Below are 22645 nucleotides of genomic sequence, written 5' to 3'. Positions count from 1 at the left end.
ATGCCACACTGTACAGTACACCATATACACCACACCACACACACATACACGCACACCACACTATACCCACATTTATATGTAAGACACCACACCATACACACATATATCACACACATTATACACACCACACACACATATACCACACACATACATGTACATATATACACACATACGTACATACATGCATACATATATATACACATATACCACAAACATACACCACACACATACATACACATATATACACACGCCACACACATACACCACACACATATATACATATACATATACATATACATATACATATACATATACATATACATATACATATACATATACATACATATACATATACACATATACACACATAGACAAAGGGAAGGAAGGAGGGAGGAAGAGAGGGGTTGGGGGAGACAGTGCTGGGCATATGACAAAAACCAACCAAACAAAACCAACCAAAGGGCCAACAAACATATTCTACGTGGGAATTCGCCAGTCAAGCAGCCCCCTTTCATAGGCCCTGGTGGAGAACATGGAGTCAAGTGCAAAATACATGATCACTCACCGCCCACAGCAGCAGCCAGTGTCAGTCCCACCCACAGCAGCAGCCAGTGTCAGTTCCCGAGATTTTCCCTGAGCTGAAGCACCATGGAGTGATGTAAGCATCATGGGCTTTTGTAAGAGGAAATCCCGAGTGTGGGCAGTCCCTATTCTTTATACTGGGCAGTGACCCCTGCCCCTCTCTTCCAAGGATGTTTGTAGTAAGTGTCTCTGAGGAGTATCTCTGAACCATTCCTGAGAGCAGATAGTGGAACCAGTATTACAACTGTAACAGGCAGGGTCCTCCGAAAGAACAGAACCAATTTGTGTGTGTGTGTGTGTGTGTGTGTGTGTGTGTGTGTGTGTGTGTGTGTAAAATGTGGATCGACGAGGTTGGTTGTTAGTCCAACAAGTCTGTCTCACACTGGACAGGCCAAGAATGTTGTAGTTATTCAGTCCATGAGGTCGGATATCTTAGTCTGGAGCTAAAGGACTGGAGGAGTTCTCGAGAGCTGTAGGTCTAAGTCGGAACACCAATGGTGTTATTTTTATTATTAGAGTTTTAATAGTGGAACAGAGATGAATTTGCCAGCCAGCCTGAGGGCAGGCAGGCAAAAAGCCTTTTCCTTTTTCTGCATCCTTTGGCCTGGGCTGTCACCAGAAGGCTCTTCCCACATTTGGGCTGGGTCTTCCTCCTTCTGATAATCGAGGAACTCCATCGCTGGAGTGCCCAACAGTTTTTAGTTGATTCTAGACATAGTCAAGTTGACTACCGAGATTCGCCCTCCGAGCTGCTGTAGGAGTGCTGCAACACATAACTTTGTGTCTTTGGATGATTCTGGAACTGCTAGATACTGGACTAAACTGGGGACTGGAGGCAAGAAAAGTTACCCAGACTCTGGGCAAGTCAGAGGGTTTGAGTTGATGCTGAGTGACTAGACTTCTAAGCACATCTCACAAATGGCGTTCTCGAGGAACTCCGTCAGCAGCTGAGTATGAGATCGGGCAAATGAGTGTTCAGTGGCACGAGGGATAATCTATCACTCTCTATCTGAGGAACCCAGGCACTCCATCTTTCCTGACAGGTAGCATGTATATTCTATTGCCAGGAAGGAAGGCGGTTGTCAAATTCCTAATTTTTCTCTTTGAGAAATTAACATTTAGCTCAAATGTGGGAGCGGGAGGAACATATAAGACCTTAATTACAAAGTGCGATTCAAGATTCGTACTAATTAATAAGCTGATGAAGAATTCACTGAAACTCAGAGGAGAATCCAGGGAGGGGAAAAGAAAGCTGGCCAGGGTTAACATGGAGTTCTGTCAAATGTTTAAGTCTACCCAAATAAGCAGTCAGCTCTCTGTCGTAATTACAATTTAATCACTCTCATGATTATTTCATCTGTAGAACTTTATTTGCACGTCAAGAGCTGTGCAGAGAATATTTCTTTAAACTTCGCAGTTTCTCACAATGTTATACCGGTGGATTGGAGACTTTAAATACCAGCTTGGCTACCTAAAATTTTATTTGTTTGTTTGTTTGTAGGTTGGGGACAGTGTCTAGCAAGCCTGGGTAGCCTGAAACCCACTGTGTAGCCCTAGGTAGCCCCAAACTCCCAGTATATACTGGATTGGCCTTGAACTTGTAAAGATTCTCTTGCCTCTGCCTCTCAAGGGGGGACAGGCTCTAGGCTCAGCCATTGTCTTTAAGTGTAAGAGAAGCAGGTGGAATCCTGGTACTGCTGTAACTCCAGCTAGCCATAGTCCCTTAGGACAGCAGTTCTCAACCTGGGGGCCGCGACCCCTTTGGCAACTCTCTATCTTCGAAACAATTTACATCGCGATTCTCGACAGAAGCAAAATTACAGTTATGGAGTACCAGAAGAAATAATTTTATGACTGGGGATCAGCATAACATGTGGAACTGGGTGAAAGGGTCACAGCATTCAGAAAGTCGAGAACCACTGCCTTAAAATTTGTCTCTTGGGGCTGGGGATTTAGCTCAGTGGTAGAGCGCTTACCTAGGAAGCGCAAGGCCCGGGGTTCGGTCCCCAGCTCCGAAAAAAAGAACCAAAAAAAAAATTGTCTCTTGTCCCAAACGAGGCAGAAATGACACCCCCACCCCCACCCCAACCCCCAGGCTGTGGTAAAGATGATTGTTTTGAATTTCGAGTCAATCATAACTTTCCCTTCTAGACTCTGAGCACAGTCAGATCTGGAACTAGACGAGGCTGAGACAGTAAGTGTGACACCTGCGCTGGTGGACGGGACATGGGGAGAGGATTCCAGCTATCCTGTGCCTGGAGTACCCACCCTTCCCTGCCCTCTGGTCACCACCGCCATCTCAGCCAGACCTAGGAATCTGATGCAGAAGACCAGATCTGCAGATACAAACTCAAACAGGCTCACCAAGGGGCTAGGCTTCCTCTACTCACCATGCACCTGTGAGGAACAGAAAAGAGAGTTGCTGGTGGTGGGATAAGAAAGGCCTCCTAGGCCCTAGGGTTAGGAAAGGAGAGGGAGGCCTCAGCTAAGGCAGGTAGTGGACTCCCTCCAGGAGGTAACAGTTTTGCATTCTGAAGGAGCAGATGGGCTGTGTCCTTGGCCCCATGAAACTAGTCCCTTAAACAGAGTCTTCACCAACCAGCTACGTGGATGTAGTCATCAGATAAACATCCCATAATGTTCCCCTTTCCTGAGTCACAGAGAAGAGAGAAACCTTTCAGCCTGCTCCATGTCATACAAATCCCAATGGCCAGCCCTTCCCACCTCCCACCTCCACCCCTGATATGGCCGTCAAAACATCTTTCCAGACGAGAAGTCTAATTCATGCTGGTGAGATAAAATCCAGGTTGACACATAGGTCCAGTTTATGTCTCAGGTTGCCTTCTCCTTACATGTCTTGGTTACTTCTCCTGTTTCTGTGATAAAACACCCTGACAATACTAACAGTGAAGAAGCACAGCCCCTCCCCGATCCATCATAACAGGCAAGATGGCTTGAAACAGTTTGTCACATTGTATCCATAGAGGGGAAGAAAGAAAGCAATGAGTGATCATGCTCAGCTCACCTTCTTTTCTTCCTCCAATCCAAAATCCTAGCCCAGGGAATGGCGCCGCTCACAGTGGACAGGTCCTCCCACTTCAGTTAACCTAATCACAGTAGTCCCCCACAGGCATTCTCAAAGTTCCATCTCCCAGATGATTCTAGTTGTATAACCTTTCAAGTGGACAACTTGAGATTAACCGTCACACCAACCTTACAAGAGACCTCTTTTTCTATATTCCTCCTAAACCACTTGCAGTCCCAAGTGTGTTCTGCTCTTGAGTCCTCCATGTGGAATTACCCTACCCACATCCAGCCTGTGAATAAATATGCCCCTCTCAGGACCAGCTTAGACCAAACCTCTGCCTTGATACTTCTTCACACTTGCCTCCACTGCAGGTTGGCCCCATAATAAACTTCAGCTCTTTGATTAAGCATGCACACGGAAGCCAACTGCCTTAATTCAAACCCAGTACCTGTGAGACTTTGGCAACCTAGCCTAGCCTCTGGGTTTAGTTTCTTTATTGGCAAAATAGGTTGCTAACAGTAACCAGGGTAGCTGGAAACATTTTTGCAATGTTCAGAGAGTACCTATAGAAAAAAAACCTGGCCTGTAATGTTATCTCATAAGTGATACGTAAATTATTTTTGTTACCAACTTTATGGTCCTCTCTTGGCATTACCTGTACTGTGCTCTCCTTTGGGTTTTTTGTTTGTTTGTTTGTTTTGCTCTTCTTTGTTTTTTTGTTTTGTTTTGTTTGTTTTTAATTTTTTATTTTTAATCCTCAAGGGGTTTTTTTTTTTTCTTTCTGGTTTCCAAATTACTCTTGGGGTTTTCGTGTTGTTTTGCTGTTTGGTTTTTTTTTTTTTTTCATTTAAAATTTTTCAAATTTATTTTATGTATCTGGGTTTTTGCTTGCATATATGTCTGTGCACCGTGTGTATGCCTAGTGACTGCGGAGTCCAGAAGAGGGTGTCAGATCCCCTGGATCTGGGATTTTTCTATGGTTATGAGCTGCTGGGTAGGTGCTTGGAATTAAACCAGGAACCTCTAGAAGAGCAGCTGGTGCTTAACCACCGAGTCATCTCTCAGCCCGTTTTTTAATTTTTTTTTTTTTGTTGTTAGCACATAAAGCAACTGGTTTCACCGTGGTCTTCTCGTATACCCATTACTACCCTTAATTCTAATTTGCCCCCTTCTTCTCGCCTGCATTCCGTACACCATACTGTCTCCCAAGTTTCCAAGGCAGAGTCCACGGAGCTCTAGCAGATGAGCTGGTTGTGTCTATATAATATAGATTAAGTAAAATGTATAATTCATTCAATAAAACCCAGCTGTCTGTGGAGCCTCCAGCCATCATCTCCTCTCCCTACACATGTGCAAAAGCCCATGACTCACCCATGTGTCCATCTGCCAGCAAAGACTGCATACACTGTGTGGGGGCAGGCACCAAAGTCCGCCTCGTGTTCCAGTTAGTTATTAGTTAGTTAGTTAGTTAACTAGTTAGTTAGTTAGTTAGTTAGTCAGTTTGTAAGTTATCTTGACAAATGATAGCCTTCCACCACTGTGCGGTCAGGGAATGGAGGTGGTCTGGGATGTTTACCCCGTGTTTTAGCAGCTGGAACGATCTATGTAGAGGCCAGATAATAACAGATAACAAATCACAAAATCTGGGGATGGTAATGCATGTCTCTGATTCCCAATTCAGGAGGCCAAGGCGAGAAGATGGAGAGTTCAAAGCCAGCCTGGGCTACATTGCAATAATATATCAATGACAACAATCATGATAGAAAAATAGAATAGCAAATTTATCATAGGTCCTTGGGGTAGCTAGGGTGGCCTTCCCTCCAGTTTCCTCTCCTCCCTCCAACGTCTTTGCTTTTTGACAGCACGCTGGAAGGGGTTTCAGGGTAGAACAAATCAGAAATTGGGGGCAAAACCATCTGATTTTAGCAGCAGCAGCAGCAGAAGAAGAAGAAAAAGACTCACTATTCACAAGGCACTTGTCCCTCAGGCTTGAAGAAATTAGAAGCTAATAATTTATATTGAAATCCAACGTCCTATTTCTGGTCTCTGTCTTTTGATGGACAGGTCTGGAAATACAGATTGATTTGAAAACCTAGAGCTCTTTAAGGAGAGTAGTAGTTATTCCTCCACGAGACTCTAAGAAACGAGAGGGTGGGGATCCCAGCGCCAGGGAGGGAACCGTGTCCTGGAGGAAAGCCATGCCTCCTTTCAAAGGAAACTCTGACAACCAATTCTAATCTGCACTCCCTTCCCCAGCCTTCCAGACCTCAAATTGGCAGAAAATAATTTTTCCCCCATGCGAATTAAAACGCCCTGGAGCTGCAAGTAGTTAGATTCTCTGGACAGTGGCACCGTTCTGATGTTATCGGCTGTCTTCCTGTTTTCATGAATAATGTATAAGAAGCAGATATTAACGGTGGATTCCTCCATGGCTGACGATATTGCCACCAGACAAGTCTGTGAACCTTCCGGCTCAGTCAATTCATCTGTAGCTCTCACAGGTCTCCACACTCTCCGGGCTGCTGTCATGTGCCAAGAACTTTGGGAAGCAGCCTATCACCATTGTTCTCTTGGTAGTAAAAAAAAAAAAAAAAAAAAAAAAAGAAAGAAAGAAATAAAATAAAAAGAAAGTGGAAGAAGAGACACTCGCTGTCTTCCCTCCTTCTGTGGTCCCACATCTGCGGAGGAGCCCTAGAGCTCTGGTGGTGCCAAATCTGCTGACTCGATGCCCAATGATACCTGTGTGGCTTGTGTGGGTCAGTCAGCTCTGTGCCTAAATGCCTACCCAGAAAACGCTTGTCGTTTTGGGCAAACATTTGGGCAAAAGGCTCGAGCTGGAGGGAAAACCATGCCTCTACAGGCTTTTTCCTTCCTGTGTTCACACGTATTATGTCTTTGTAAAGGAAACGAAAATCTTCCAGCCCCACGCTTTCACTCATCCGTCCGACATATTTGTATTTTCTGCGATGCTTCTTCCCATGGGAGAGCCCTGCTGTGATCAATGATTGCAGGACGAAGGCTGGTTTGTTAAGAGCATATTGAAGGATTAGTAAGGACATCAAGGAAGTCAGTACAGGGATGCGAGCGACAATTGGGAGCTGAAAGAAGGCGAACTGGGAGGCCTGGGAGGCGGTGCATTCAGGCATTGGGAACAGCATGCACAAAGTCTCTCAGAGCACGTAAGGGTGGACAGTCGCTAGAGGAACCTGAAGATAGCCCAGAGCCTGAGGTTTGTAAATTCGGCTTCAGCATCCAGCTTCACACTCTTCCTTGATTCTCTGCTGCCCCTTAGGGACAGCTTCATCTTAACCTTTCTCCAGCCGCCACCCCCACCCCTATGTTCCTCCCCCAGTGGCTTACCACCTACCTAATGCTGCGACCCTTCAATATAGTTCCTCATATCGCGGCGACCACCCCCCCAACCGTAAAATTATTTTCATTGCTACTTCATAACCGTAATTTTGCTACTTTTATGAATCGTAAGGTAAATATCTGATATGCAGGATATCTGACAGGGACCCTGAAAGGGGTCAAGACCCACAGGTTGAGAACGCTGCTTCATGGGCTCCTCAACTGTTCCTTCCTGTGGTCATTAAAACCAACTTCTCATCTTATGTATGAGACACAGAGCCTGTCACCTAGAGAGAACACTGCAGCGAGCATTTACTGAGCCCCCATGTGAGAACCTATAAGCATCCAGAATGCCCTGCGAGGCGTGGTGAAATAAGTTGCGATCGGAGTGCGGTGAAATAAGTCGCGATCCCCACACCCAGCAGTGTCATCCAGTCAGTCAAAGGGATGGTTCTCATACTAACGATCTTGGAAATTTCTCAGAATATAACATTAATCTTTAAAAGCAGGATACAAAATTCATCATAAGGCGCTTTCTCCGTTTCATGTGGGGAAAAATATATATGCAAAGAAAAAGAGAAGCGAAGTTATCAGCAGGCTGTCTCTGGCGGTGGCACTACTGGGGACTTCTGCGATTCTTTTTCATGCTTCTCTATTTCCCCCCAGATGTGTTAGCTAATTGAATTAATTGGTGACTGAAATAATTTAATTTATTTGAACTATAGTCAAGCACTTAATACATGTCAGTATCATTTGCAGTTCGGCGATATGCAGACTACAAATACAGTTTCCCTCCTAAAGGAAAGTGTTTAATTTGGCTGGTTGGTTTTGGTGTGGGATTGTTGCTCTTGTTCTGAGACAGGGTTTCACGAACCTTAGACCTTGAACTTGTTACAGAGCCAAAGACTGCATTCATGTCCTTAGTGTTATGATTGCTGGTGTGTACCACTGGGTCCAGCTCAAGAGAGACTTTAGTAATTGTAGTGGGCTAGCCTGATGCTGCTTGTATTCTAATGCTAATATCGGGCCCCCAAGACTGCTTGTCCCAGAGAGGAGAGAGTCTGCTCATAGACACTAAGTGACCCTGCACCCAAGTTATTTCTGATTGGTAAATAAAGATGCCAACAGCCAATAGCTGGGCAGAAGAAACATAGGCGGAGTTTAGGTTTCACGGGCTTGGGGTCAGAGGAAGACCACGAGGAGAGGAGAAGATACAGGAGGAATATGAAGAAGCCACCGTGGGTTAGGTGGGCCATAAAAATGTGGCCCTGAGGGCTGGCCAATTGGAGTTAAGCAGCCCAAAACATAGTAAGTAGTAATCCAGGGTTATTGATAGGAAAGTAGATTTTAATAGCATATAGATAGGTGTCCATGCAGCCCTTGTGCTGTTTAAGGCTTGTTGTAAATATAAAGGGTATGTGTGTGTGTTTTATCCGGGAACTAAAGAGTCAATGGCAGGGTAGCAACCTGCAATTTGTTTTGTTTTCTTTTAAAATAAGTTGTTTTTAAGAACAAGGGGTAGGGGCTTGATAGATGGCTCAGCAGTTAAGAACTCATACTTCTCCTGCCAATACCTGACTGAGAACAGTGCCCGTTACCTTACCAGCTCAAGGAGCGCCTCATGCCTCTGGCCTCCCAGGGTATCTCCACTCACGTGCACGTGCCCCAACCCACAACACACACACACACACACACACAACACACACACACACACACACACACACACACACACACACACACACTTAAGACCAGTTATCCTAACTCCTGGATAAGTCCAAAAATGCTCTCTCCTGCTGCCACCAGAAGGGCAAGTGCTATCTGACAGCCTCTTAAAGTCCCTGATAAGGATGCCAAAGGCAGGAACACATGAATGTCCATTTGTCATTTCTCACCAAGGCAAGAACAGGTCCTCAGAATCCCAGCCTCCGTCGCCATGGAGCTGAGTGTTCTGAGCCATTTGCGTTTCAGATCCCATCTCTGCCTCCCGGCCTGCTCCCTTCAGCTCATCCCCCCCTGCAGGTACATTTCTGAGAGACTGTCCCCTAGGAGCGAGCCTTCAAGTACTCAGGGTAGAATCCCACGCCTGAAGCCTGGCTCTGACTTGCTGGATCCTGACTGTACCCTATGCAGGGGCCTGTGATTACACAGCAGACAAAGCCAGTGAGGGAACAGCGGGAGTCCAAGGACTCCCGGGAGCTAAGAGTGATTGTTTCTATGCAAATTGTTTTTCATAGTAGGGAGATAACAGGCAAGTGAAATATAAGAGCTTAGCAGAGGTTTTTCTAAACCAGGGCTGGGGGCAGAGGGGCTCCCTGATAGCCCCTCAGCTTGTCTGTTTTAAAAAGAATCATTTAGATTTATTTTGCAGGCGTGTGTGTGTGTGTGTGTGTGTGTGTGTGTGTGTGTGTGTATTGTCTGTCTGCATGTATGTGAATCACGTGTGTGTGTGTGTGTGTGTGTGTGTGTGTGTGTGTGTGTGTGTGTGCAGTGCCTGCAGAAGTTGGAAGAGAGCGTCACATCCCCTGGAACTGGTAGATGGTTCGTTGTGAGCCACCATGCGTGCTGGGGACCAAATCCAGGTCCTCTCTCTGCAAGATCAGCCCATGCTCTAAGCGGTAGAGCCACGGCTCCAACCCTAACCTCGGTTTGTCTCGAACGGTGAAACCCTGAAATCCCCACAATTCCTCTCAAGCAGAACCAAATTTGTCTCGGGACTGGCTGCTCCTCTCTCTCCAAGCTTAGCCTCATCAGCATCTCTTCCTGCTCCACCAATGTTTCAACTTGGCCTTGACGGAGGGGTCTCCTTCAGAATACAGTACTTCCTGCCAGGGAAAAGGGTTTTAACCAGAGGGTGAGCTTACGTGACAGACAGGAGGAGCAATATTAACTCCCGTGAGTTAATACTGATTTGCCTGCTTTCATATGCTTAGGAGAAACTGTCTACCCAAACATCAAAGCGACGGCTCTTATTATTGGCCACAACGGCCCGAGCTGTAAAAAGGGAGTTCATGTAGAGCCAGTAGAGAGAAACGCATTAAGTCAGTCATGATATGCATGCTATGTAAATGCGATAAAAATACCCGTGAAGTGGCGCATACATATATGATGTTTGGAAAACATAAGAAGCAATTCTGCAACAAGTCCAACTCGGCTCCTGGGGAAGGGCCAGAGAAAATAAGCTGCCTCACGGCGGGAACTCAGGCATGGGTGTTTGTGTTGAATTCTGGATCATCAATCAATCTTTGCACTTCTGAAGCCTGGAGCCTGGAGCCTGGAGTTTCAGACCTAAGTTTAAAGACTCTATACTTGGTCTGTAGCAGGGAAAGGTCTTTGTTCTAACCATTGGGGAAATTCACACACACACACACACACACACACACACACACACACACACACACACACAGAGAGAGAGAGAGAGAGAGAGAGAGAGAGAGAGAGAGAGAGAGAGTTCTTGTTCTCTATAACAATAGGAGGTTCTGTGTCTTAGTCAGGGTTTGTCTTCCTGCACAAACATCATGACCAAGAAGCAAGTTGGGGAGGAAAGGGTTTATTCAGCTTACACTTCCACATTGCTGTTCATCACCAAAGGAAGTCAGGACTGGAACTCAAGCAGGTCAGGAAGCAGGAACTGATGCAGAGGCCATGGAGGGATGTTACTTGCCGGCTTGCTCAGCTTGCTTTCTTATAGAACCCAAGACCACCAGCCCAGGGATGGCACCATCCACAATGGTCTGGGTCCTCCCACCTTGACCACTAGTTGAGAAAACGCCTTACAGCTGGGTCTCATGGAGGCATTTCCACAACTGAGGCTCTTTTTCTGTGATAACTCTAGCTTGTGTCAAGTTGACACACAGAACCAGCCAGTTCACCTTGCATGGCCAATAACAGGGTTACCATGGCCTTGGGAGTTGGCTCTCAGATCCCTGCCTTACTCAGCATCTCTGAGACTAGGTCTGCCCCAGTGACACAGAGTTAAAGGAAGGCGCTCTCTCTCTCTCTCTCTCTCTCTCTCTCTCTCTCTCTCTCTCTCACCATTTTCTTTCTCCTGTCTTCCTAGCAGTCTCTCTGCAACCTCCTGCACCATACACGCCCACTCAAAACCACATAAAGAATCCACTAGAAGAATAAAAACTGGGGCCGGAGGGATGGCTCAGTGGTTAAGAGCACTGACTGCTCTTCCAGGGGTCCTGAGTTCAATTCCCAGCAACCACATGGTGGCTCACAACCATCTGTAATGGGATCTGATGCCTTCTTCTGGTGTGTCTGAAGACAGCGACAGTTGTACTTGTGTACATAAAATAAATAAACGAATCTTAAAAAAAAAAAAGTAAAACCTGTTTCCTGTGGTGTTGTGTGCAGAGATGAGAGAGCGAAGGAAAGTCAGAGACACACGATCAGATGAGCTGGGGTTGGGCAGGCTGTGCTCATTCTGGTGGATGAAGTAGCATCAGTAATACAATAACGACCCAGAGCCTCAGACCCTCCAGTGCAGGGTACTGGAGTTAGCTAGGCATGGGTGGAGGTGTCCATGGACTGCAGTGTCAGGCTGTGAACATCCAGGAGGAGAAAGCTGCAGCTACTCTCTTCGTGCACGTGCTGGTCATTCGTTCGTAAACACAGATGGACCAGAGGAGGGCTGTGCCACTCCTGTGGATCTGAGGCAGTGAGGTCCTGTGCCTGATACTCCGCTCCCCATAGTCTCTGCCTGCTGGTTGCTGTAACTTTTCCTGTCTGATAAAACAAACCAAGTTCATCCCCAGGCTAAGGATGCCTCAGAGCCATTTGGCTGGCAGAAGCCTATCGGAAACCACTTAATATGTTAATTTGTCTAAAATGTGCGGTAGGGATGGAGAGGCCTCTTTACCCTGTGCAGTACGTCCTCACTCATAGATCGTAGATGAGTAGTTTGGAGTTTTTGAGTTCAAATCCTGGCTTTCTCGTTGCCTGTGTGATCTTATTAACTTCTCTGCGTTTATAGTGCCTCTTCTGTAGGATGGAGATATGGGTGGTTGATGCATTAAGGTTGTCGTATAAATTAAACGAGTATCTGCACACAAGCCGCTTATGACAGAGGCTGGCATACGGTGAAGGTTGTGAAAACATGACCTATTGTATGAGCAGTAGTCTTCTCTCCTGTGAACGAATACTAGGATGAAAATGTCTTCCCCTAGACAGCATTAACTCAGCCACATTCCTTTTGCCTAACAGCCACTAAATGCCCTATTTCCCCCAATTCTTTCATAGAGTCCCCAAACTCCATCTGCTGTTTGGCTGTGGATGTCTGCACCTGTGTGAGTGAACTACTAGGGGGAGCCTCTCAGAGGACAGCCACGCTAGGCTCCTGTCTGCAAGCACAACAGAGTATCATGAATAGTGTCGGGGACCGATGCTTGCCCAAGTGGGGGATACAGGGTGGGGGGCTCTCGCCTCTCAGAGGAGAAGGGGGGATGGAGGGAAGGATTGTGGAGGGGGTAACCATAAAGGGGGGCAGGGAGCTGGATATAAAGTGGATAAGTAAAAGAAAAAAATATATACTACTCAGGTGTGAAAACCTAAAAATAAATACATGTAAAAATAACTAAATAAATAAGTGCCAGGGAATGCAGCGGGCCCTGGAAATAAGAATAAAAAAAAAATCAAGAAAACATCCTTTCTCCTCAAGAAGTTCCCTACCAGTCAGGGTTGGGGGTGGGCATGGGAGGTTGCCGCCCAGCAAGGCCCTTCCATTCCATCCTTAGCTCTGCCAAAAGAGGAAGTTTTCTATCCCTGGTTGATGTGGAATTCGAGGTAACATGAAGCAAACACCATATGACAACTATTGAAGTTAAATGAAGCTTAACTTGTATGACAGCGTCTGAGACAAATGGGAACCTCGTGGAGAGCAAGTAACTAGAATCCTGACAGACCCAGTGTATAAACATCGGCTTCCAAACAGTCAGGGACAGTTGAGGTTTGGGAAGTATACCCTTACCGAGGAGCAGAGTCCTGACCTAAGTCCAGAAGAATGGAATCCTGGTAGAAGCTTCCAGAAGAAAATGACCAAGGACATGTGAGTCACATTCCCATACACATCATGTTTGGGGAAGCACGGGCTGTGAATGGAAACTGGAAAAAAATCCATCCAGGCTCAGAGCCACCGGGGTCTGGTTACTTCTCTTTGTGAAAACTTAAGTCATGTGATGTCAGTTAACCTAAATTGTCCTAAATCATGGTGTATTTCTGTAACCTCCTTTTAGGTCTGTTAGCAAAACCAGGGTAACATGGTGTTGCTGCTAATCGGTGGCTATCAGAAGGCATCCATCCATCCGAGGGAGGGAGGGAGGGAGGTCAGTTAGCATTCCTCACAGAGAATTAACTCCTGAGGTGGCTTACACTTCCCTCTGCTGGGGATCCATCAATCAACAGCCAGTGCTTCTTTTTATTTGCAAATGAGTATCAACATTTGTTTTTATTGCTGAAATTAATGCCTTGTCAATTAGCATGCTACATGTTGGAAAATGACTCTCATTAAAGATAAGTCAAGATGTGTGGGTTGGCTCAAATGGCTGGGAGATAGATAACGCCTCCTCCCCAACACACACTTCTGGAACAAACAAGGGATAAGAATGAGGCTACCCCTTTGAGGCGGTGCCTGATGCTTCATTCCTCGTCCCTCCATTTCTGGCCGCTGACTTGAGAAATGTTTTCTTGTGTGGTGCTCATGGAGTCTGACCTCACAGAGTTTTTCTGTAAGTCATCTTTTGCCCTGTGTATCAAGGCATAGAAAAAGCCAGAGACACAGTGCTCTACCCAGCCTTGCAGCCCTGTCACGTGCTTGTGTGGCTCATTCATGGCCACCTACAACTACAAGTGAGGTAGAATGCAGCTTGCCTGTTGCCTTCAGTTCCACTAGGCCCTATGGTCTGAGGAGTGTTCTGGTACCTCAAGCTGTTTACCCGATGTTGCTACCTTCCAAAAAGCATATGGGTGTGTGGTGTGGTGTGTGTGTGTGTGGTGTGTGTGTATGTGTGTGTATGTGTGTGTATGTATGTGTGTGTGTATGTGTGTATGTGTGTATGTGTGTGTATGTGTGTGTGCATGTGTGTGTATGTGTGTGTATGTGTGTGTATGTGTGTGTATGTATGTGTGTGTATGTGTGTGTATGTGTGTGTATGTGTGTGTATGTGTGTGTATGTGTGTATGTGTGTGTATGTATGTGTGTATGTGTGTGTATGTGTGTGTGTATGTGTGTGTATGTGTGTGTATGTGTGTGTGTGTGTGTATGTGTGTGTATGTATGTGTGTGTATGTGTGTGTATGTGTGTGTAGTGTGTGTATGTGTGTGTATGTGTGTGTATGTGTGTATGTGTGTGTGCATGTGTGTGTATGTGTGTGTATGTGTGTGTGCATGTGTGTGTATGTGTGTGTATGTGTGTGTATGTGTGTGTGTGTGTATGTGTGTATGTGTGTGTATGTGTGTGTATGTGTGTGTGTATGTGTGTGTATGTGTGTGTGTATGTGTGTGTATGTGTGTGTGTTCATGTTTGAGGAGTGTGCACTTGTGAGTGTCACACCGATAGATTTCAAAAGATAATCAGATATCATTTCTAGAAGTCTCCCATCTTCCTTAGAGACAGTGTCTCTCATTGGCCTGGAACTTGACCACCTATACCAGGTTAGCTAGCCTGTGAGCTTCCAGAGTCTGCCTGTCTCTACGTCCCCTCTTGCCGTTGCTAGGACTACAGGTGTTCCAGGAAGAGATCACTCCCTTTTGCAGGTTATGGTGATCCAAGCTCAGATCTTCGTGTTCTGAATGTAAGTGCTGTACAGACCCAAGGGTGTCCCTGGCCCCAGTTCTGATTTTTGTGTATACGTTGCAAATAAACTCGTCCTTCTTTAAGCTGCTCTGTCCTGTGCTTTGTTACAATAGCAAAAAGAGTACCCCATGCAGAGAAAGAAAGTGGTGCGCTCAGCCATTCCCCGCTGAAGGGAGGGATAGGTGGAGTGTCAACTTTGGAATCTTGGTTTCTTCTAAAAACGCAGAAATATTACAAGCACATGTTTTCGTTTTAATCTCAGGTGTGGGGATATGAGGCTGCCTCCCAGCAGCTGACTATGATTTGCCTCGTGTCCTAGCAAGGGTGTGATCTTGCTAGATCAGGCAGGTAGTTTCTACAGTTGTGTGACATTTGGAATTCTGGGGCCCAGGAGGGGTTGCAGGCTGGTACTTGCTGGTTGCTGTCGGTTGTTGTTGGTTGCTATTTTTAAGTAGTCACGTGCAAAGAAGAAACAAAAAAAAAAAAGAAAGAAAGAAGGAAAGAAAGAAAGAAAGGAAGAAACTAGATATCCTGATAGTGAAGATCAAACTTATACCCAAGGAACTCCACGCCTATAATCAACAGGCAATAGTCTAACCCCCTTCTGACCTCTGACTTTATTCAGGGACCTCTCTCCTTTCCTCTTTCTCCTTTTTTTCTCTCTTACCTAGGGTTAGGGGGTTGAAAGGAGGGGAAAAGGGCGGAGAAAGATGAAAGAAAAAAGAACCCACGAAGTAGCACAAGACGGCTACAGACAGGAAGTGAGCACACTGGCAATAAAGCACCAAATGACTCACTCTGATTTGGGGGCAAACTTGGAAAAACCTCGAGTCTCGGTTAGAAACTGAGAACAACAGAAGAGAGGAATCATAACCATGCCCCGTGGGTTGACCATTGGCTTAAATGAACAACAGAACAGTTTAGATACACCAAGAATCATTTGACTCTTTGGTATCCTAGAGGCCAAAATGGGTTAAAGGCATGAAAGTCATCTGCTTCCCAGGGCTCTGGTGGCCTGTCTTGACTCACCTTGTATTCTAACTGCTCAGTAGCTTCTACCTTAGGTGTCTTATAAATTATCTTCTTGTTCTTTTCCTTAATTACAGGGTCCTTTTTAGTGGTGTCAGCTGTCCTGGAATGCCCGGCACCCACGGTGCTCTCGCTTCCCTCTTGGAAGGAGTGGAATCGTAGCATGCTGCACCACCATACCTGGCTACAAATCTCCCTCTGATAGGAACATCATTCTTTGCCCAGCTTCCAAGGGCAGCTTTTCCTTACACATTTTTTGTTACTTTTAATCATATATATGCATGTGTGTTTATGGGAGAACAGATGCATCTGTGAGCATGTTTCTGGGAGACCAGGAAAGGGTGTTGGATCTCCTAGAACTGGAGTCACAGGCGATGTTGAACTGGGTACTGGGACCTGAACTTGGGTTGTCTGAAAGAACAGCATGTGCTCGTAGCCGATGAATCATCTCTCCAGCCCCTCGAGCAGTGGTTTACAACCTGTGGGTCATGACCCCTATGGGGGGGGAGGGTCACCTATCAGATGTTTATATTACGTTTATAACTAGCAATTTATGTTTATAACAGTAGCAAAATTACAGTTATGAAGCAGCAATGAAGTAACTTTATGCTTGGGGTCCCCACAACAAGAGGCACTGTATTAAAGGGTCCAGACAGTGGGAAGGTGGGAACCACGGCTGTAGAGGATGGATTCTGAGCCTACACAAAGGCAGTGCAAGAGGATCTTTATGAATCAAAGAAGCCAACCTTCTAAATTTACATTTCAGTTACATTAATTTGCATATTATTTTTGCCGAGTTGTCTGATTGAGCACATGGTTTTCAAGTGCGTCTCTGATTTAGTGACACATGCATGTGCACAGGCCTGGTGCAGGGATGAAGACACAACCCTGTAATCCCAGCACGTGGGAGGCAGAGGCAGGAGGATCAAGAGGTAAAGGCTCACCTGGACTGCACGAGGAGACACTTTCTGAAAACAAAAACTAAGGTGCCATTTACGGTTGCATAGGATACTACATTGTCTGGTCATCTGTCGGTGGACGTCTGGGCTGGCTTTGTTTCCTGGTTTTGTGAACAGTACAGCAAACACGAATGTGGAGCCATCGCTGTGCTATGTGACTTGGAGTCCTTTGGGGATACTCTAAGGAGTGTATAAAGAGATTGCGTTAGATACCCACAATGGAACTTCACACAGCTGTAAAGAAAAATGAAGTCGTGGCGTTTGCCGGAAAGTGAATGGAACTGAAGATCATTATGGTAAGCAAAGTAATCCAGACTTAGGAAAACAAATATCATATGTTTTCTCCTATACGTGGAACCTAGACTTAAAATTATGTGCATGAACGTGTGTGTGTGTGTGTGTGTGTGTGCGCGCCTCTTTGTGGCGTGGGGAAACTAGAAATCATAAAAGGGAGGAAAGAGATCTTAAGGAAAGAGGAGGAAGGGTAACGGGATGTGTACAGGAAGCAGAACGGGACAGGGGACTCTTTGCAAGAAGGAAAGGAAGCAAAGTGGGCAAGGGGTCTAGGGAAAAGATAGCGGTGGGAGGGTATGAATGAAAACGAAATGAATGCCACACGAGTATGAAAAGGTCTCCACGAAACCAGTTATTTACTATACTAACCTAAAAAATTAATTTAAAAACAATTACAAATAACAAAACTCCACATACATTCCAGACCACATCCTCTGAGAAACGGGGCTGGTCCTGCGCATGCACAGTTTTCAAAGCTTCCCCAGATGACTTCAGGCCTGAGAGCTCAGAGCGGTGCATGATGGGCTGGAGACCCACCTACTTTCTGGGCCCTGGCTTTTCCCACACACTGGCCTTGCAGTAAAAACTAGAGAGACGGGGCCTGCCCTACTTTAGTGAGTTTAGGTGTGAGAGCTTGTGTGAAAGGGTCTTGAAACCTAACCTATATAGTTTCAGAGGAGGAACTGGTAGCCAGCAGGCTCCACCTGCGAAGGGGCCTTGGGTGACATTTCCACACGGGTGCGCATGGTCTGCTCGCTGCAATCCCTCTATGCTAAAAATGGGTAGGGAGTAGGTGGAGCTCAAAATACTTTAAGTGCAGAGGTGTGGGCAGCGTCCGTGTAGCTAGGTAATTCTGGTCAAACGGAAGCTTGTCTGCATGCAGCTACATTTATTTCCAAAGAACCAGTGATGTTCCTCCCGGGAATATGTTCATTTCGATTTCAGTTTTATCTGCTTTGAGGTCTTAGACCATAGGATTAGGGAACCCCAGGCACATCAAGAGGCAGAAGGACAGGAGCTATCTGTCCTCACCTCAGAAACAGAAATGGAATATGGGAGATAAAACTCAAGAAAACATACTACCTTGGTCTTAATATCAAACAACAAACACACACGTGCACACACGTGCACAGTCACACACTCCCCCCATTAAAGGTCCTAGGTTTTGGCTACTTATAGAGCCCTCACTATACACTACTAACAGATATACACAACTATTCTAAGATGTTGACAATGTTTTCTTTAAAATACAAGAGTTTTATATCGAGTCAACAGATCTGTTTGTTTCTGTTAATTACGATTCACTCATTCTGTAATCACCAATTGGCTACAGCAGAGAAATGCATTAAGGATTGCGATTTTATAAATATATATTATGATTTATATTTTATATTGTGAGTATACATTAAAAAGAAACAATTATATATTTGAATATACAAAAATATATTTGAATAAACATATACATATATACGCCTAAGGATACAGGAGAAAGCTGAGCTTTGCAGCTCTGATTAAACTATTTTGAACTTTTTAGAAACTCAACACACACACCCTCCCGAAGACTAGCGTTTTCAAACTGTAACTCCTCCCAGGACTCCCGTCTGAAGTGGTCGTAGGACTATAATCCCAAACCCAGAGAGCTGGAGCAGACTGGGCAAGGCTGAAGAGGCTGCATTTAAAGAAGGTACTTCAGGGCTGGAGAGATGGCTCAGTGGTTAAGAGCACCGACTGCTCTTCCAGAGGTCCTGAGTTCAATTCCCAGCAACCACATGGTGGCTCACAACCATCCGTAATGGGATCTGATGCCTTCTTCTGGTGTGTCTGAAGACAGCGACAGTGTACTCATATACAAAATAAATAAATAAATCTTTAAAGAAAAAAAAATAAAGAAGGTACTTCAGCCACCATCAAGAACACTGTCCTAGGGGTTCTCACACGTGGGCAGTTAGGGTGAAACACCCGTGTGCCACTGACAGAACCTCTTCCCTAAGCTTGGCTGGGATGCCTTGTGATGGATGAATGACAGCTCCAGAGCTCACGTCTTCATCGTCCTGGCAGGTTACAGGGGTGGATGCCGTTGAAGTTCATTACAGGGTTGGATTTCTGACAGGGCCGCCCAGTACCGTTTGTGTGAGTGGAGCGCTATAGCAGGACATCCTATCTGAAGAACCGTCATTTAATGTAAATAGAGTCAGCTTGTGTGTTTGTTATGACAGCTTTCTCCAGATGGCTGTAATGTATCATATTCTGAATCAGTCCATGGTAATAATTTCCCAACAGATGTATGCATGGTATCTCGAGTAGAGGGCGGGGGGCGGGGGGCGGGGGGCGGGGGGCGGGGGGCGGGGGGCGGGGGCGGGGGGCGGGGGGCGGGGGGCGGGGGGCGGGGGAAGCACTTTGTGCTGGCTGTAGCTGATTCTGGTTCTGGTCCACTGATTTTTTTTTTTTTCCTTTTCTACCGGAAAGACTGTAGTGGTAAAATAATTAAATCCCGGCAGCGGCGTGATCCTCACCACCCGCTGCGATGTTCTGGGTTTCTGAATGAAACACACACACACACACACACACACACACACACACACACACACACACACACACACACAGCCTTGTATTTTGATATGCCTTAAACAGCTCAATGGCTGGGCCACTCCCTGACCTCCACGTGGCTAACCCAACTCCCTCCAATAATCCCGAGTTATCAGTTATTACATTCTGTGTTCTACTTTGGCTGTCTTGGACCCAGTTGGGCAGCCCTCTTGGGCCACACTCTCCTGGCTCTTAAATGGTGGCTACGCCTCTCTGTCTTGTACCTTCTCAGCCATGGTGTCTCTCCTTTCCTTCCTCCCCTTCTCTTTCCTTTCTCTCCCTCCCAAACCGGGAATCCTAAAAGTCCCGCCTCTGTCTGCCCTGCCCAGCCATTGGCTGTCGGCATCTTTATTTACCAATCAGAACCGACTCAGGTTCCTGAATGTGATACAGGTGGACACTCTATGTATGATCAGTTTCAGAGACCCGAATTAACGTACGAATACAAGCAGCTACAAAGTCTTCTGCTAGGGAAAGGGCCTCAGAGCTTTAGTAAGTTTTGCAAGGCCGGTTACCTACCTAATTCCACACATGAGTAAGACATGAGGCCTTGCCCGGATTTTGAGAGTTTTAAGCACAGCATAAAAGTTTATGTGAAAGGCTTCAGGAAAGCAACCTCATGGTTAGCTTTTTGTCAACTCGACGACACATGCTAGAACCATCTGAGAAGACAGACTCGAGAACATACCTCTGTACGTTTGGCTTGTTCACGAATCTTGTGGGGGCGTTTCCTTGATTAATGATTGACATGGGAGGGCCGAGCTCACTGTGGATGGGGCCACCCTTGGACAGGTGGGCCATGAGGTGTAGAAGAAAACAAACTTAGCAAACCTGTAAGCATTCTTCCATGGCCTCTGCTTTAGAGCCTCTCTCCAGGTTCCTGCCTTGAGTTCCTACACTGACTTCCCTCCTCCGTGTTGGCATGTGACCTCAGAGTCATAAGCTGACATAAAAGCCCTTTCCTCCCCAGGTAGCCTTTGGTCATGGTGTTTTATCACAGCAATATGAATCCCGACTAAGAAACCACCTGAGCCAGCCTTCCGTTCCTTCCCTATGTGGCATTGTCCCATGATGTCATAGTCTGCAGGTCAGCTTGCAGAGGAAGCTGACACTGGTCACCAGCTTCCTCCTAATGTGTGGGAGCTGGACTTTCCCCCTCTGTCCTTGGCCCTCCTCTCTGCCTAGTCTGTCTTCGCTCTCCCGGGAGACCGGATCTTCTGTTTTTCCTCTCTACCACTTATGACCAATTTAATCCAGGCCACATCTTTATATCATCACCCTGACTGTCTAAACTCTATTGGGGATCTTGGAGTACTATTGATCACCCCAAAATATTGAGATTTAAGCATATGTCTCTTATCTCTTCTTAAAGACACAAAAAGAGACTTATTTTTAGAGAAAAGATAGTGGGTTCCCCTTCCCCACCCCCACCCCTCCCAGCTTCGCTGACCCCCTGGCAGCTGTCGGGGAGACTTCTCCCTACAGCTACACCTCTCTCTTTGCAAGGTTTGGGAGAAAGAGGGAGTATGGGGATGGGCAGGAGTGGTGGCACTGCTCAAAGATCTTCTGGAGGTAAATTGTCTAGACCCTTCGGTTCTTGAAGGAGCCGGGAGAGCACACAGTCCGAACAAGGTCTGCTGGGAGCCGCACAGCTTTGCCCGGTACCGATGGCTTCTGAAAGACATACGTCATAGACCAAGAAGATGCCATGTTGACTGAAGGCGACTATAACAGGAGTCAGATACACTCGTTTACTCCGTTTGTGTGCAACAAGTGTGGATTGCTTTACTGAGCACGTATTATGATGCAGCCCTCTTTGCCAGGATTTGTGGCTGATCAGTGAGCACATCGATCGCTTCCTCCTGGGACGAGCGAACAGCAGTAGAGACCCTCAGTAGCTAGGCTAGCGAGTTCTTCAAGCAATTCCACACACTGTGGAACGCTCTATGGGTAAAGATTGTCATAGGGAGAAGGAAAGAGTGCTTGAGATTCTGAGTGGGGGAAGGGCAGGTCTACCCAGGATGCTTCGGCTGAATGCAGCAGGAGAGGGGAGAGAAAACGGAACTGAAAATCAGGACATAGGCGCCTACCGGTCTCCTTTTTCCCAGCTCCCATGGTGTCTTTTCATCTCCTCTGTTATTCCTACCGGCAAAGTATGAGAAACACTGAGCGTCATTCCCAACACTGGTAATGACTCACACTTTCTGAGTGCCCTGCACTTGCCTAAGTGTGTCGTCTGCGCTGATTCCTAGAATCTTCTCAACCTCCCCAGGAAAGGGCAAGGCTCGGGTCTCCATAGAACAGGTGAAGATGCTATACAAAACACGATGTGGGGCTGGGGATTTAGCTCAGTGGTAGAGCGCTTACCTAGGAAGCGCAAGGCCCTGGGTTCGGTCCCCAGCTCCGAAAAAAAAGAACAAAAAAAAAACAAAAAACAAAAAACCACGATACGTTCTGATGCTCTGAACTGGTCACGTGATGATAGGTAGCATTCTGGGCATGCTTTGTGTCTTAGTTAGGGTTTCCATTGCTATGAAGAGACGCCATGACCGAGGCAACTCATTTAACTGGGGCTGGCTTACAGTTTTCAGAGGATCGGTCCACTATCATCATAGTGAGAAGCATGGCAGCGGGTCAGCAGACACCGTGCTGGAGGAGGGGCTGAGAGTTCTACATCTTGATCCGAAGGCAACCAGAGGAGGAGACTCTTTCTGCAGGAAGCCAGGAAGAGGCTTTCTTCTGCACTGGATGGAGCTTGAGCATAGGACCTCAAAGCCCACCCCTACAGTCACACACTTCCTCCAACAAGGCCACACTCACTCTAACAAGGCCACACTTCCTAATGGCACCGCTCCCTGGGCCAAGGATATTCAAACCACCACACTTAGACTTCGGATGGGCCAGCTTTTGTTCATTTCTGACCTCCTCATTCATACCCTTCCTGCTAGAATAGATTCCCTTTCATGACTAGAGAAGCTTCCAGGCTTGCTCTGTGCACACACTCTGATTAGCCTGTGTGGA

At 46.3% G+C, this 22645-nt stretch overlaps 1 long non-coding RNA gene across 1 annotated transcript; it reads right to left on the bottom strand.

Annotated features, from left to right (window-relative positions):
* Positions 1–10312: 10312 nt before the first annotated feature.
* LOC134479663 (uncharacterized) lies at positions 10313–21021 on the bottom strand. Its single transcript, XR_010053243.1, has 2 exons — positions 20313–21021; positions 10313–16924 (listed from the first exon to the last, which is right to left on the bottom strand). It is a non-coding gene; the product is annotated as an uncharacterized LOC134479663 (long non-coding RNA).
* Positions 21022–22645: the final 1624 nt, after the last annotated feature.

Source organism: Rattus norvegicus, chromosome 7, assembly GCF_036323735.1.
Source record: "Rattus norvegicus strain BN/NHsdMcwi chromosome 7, GRCr8, whole genome shotgun sequence".
Classification (NCBI taxonomy): Eukaryota; Metazoa; Chordata; class Mammalia; order Rodentia; family Muridae; genus Rattus; species Rattus norvegicus.
Note: the sequence above shows the minus strand (reverse complement) of the source record. Positions and strands in the feature narration are given on the sequence as shown.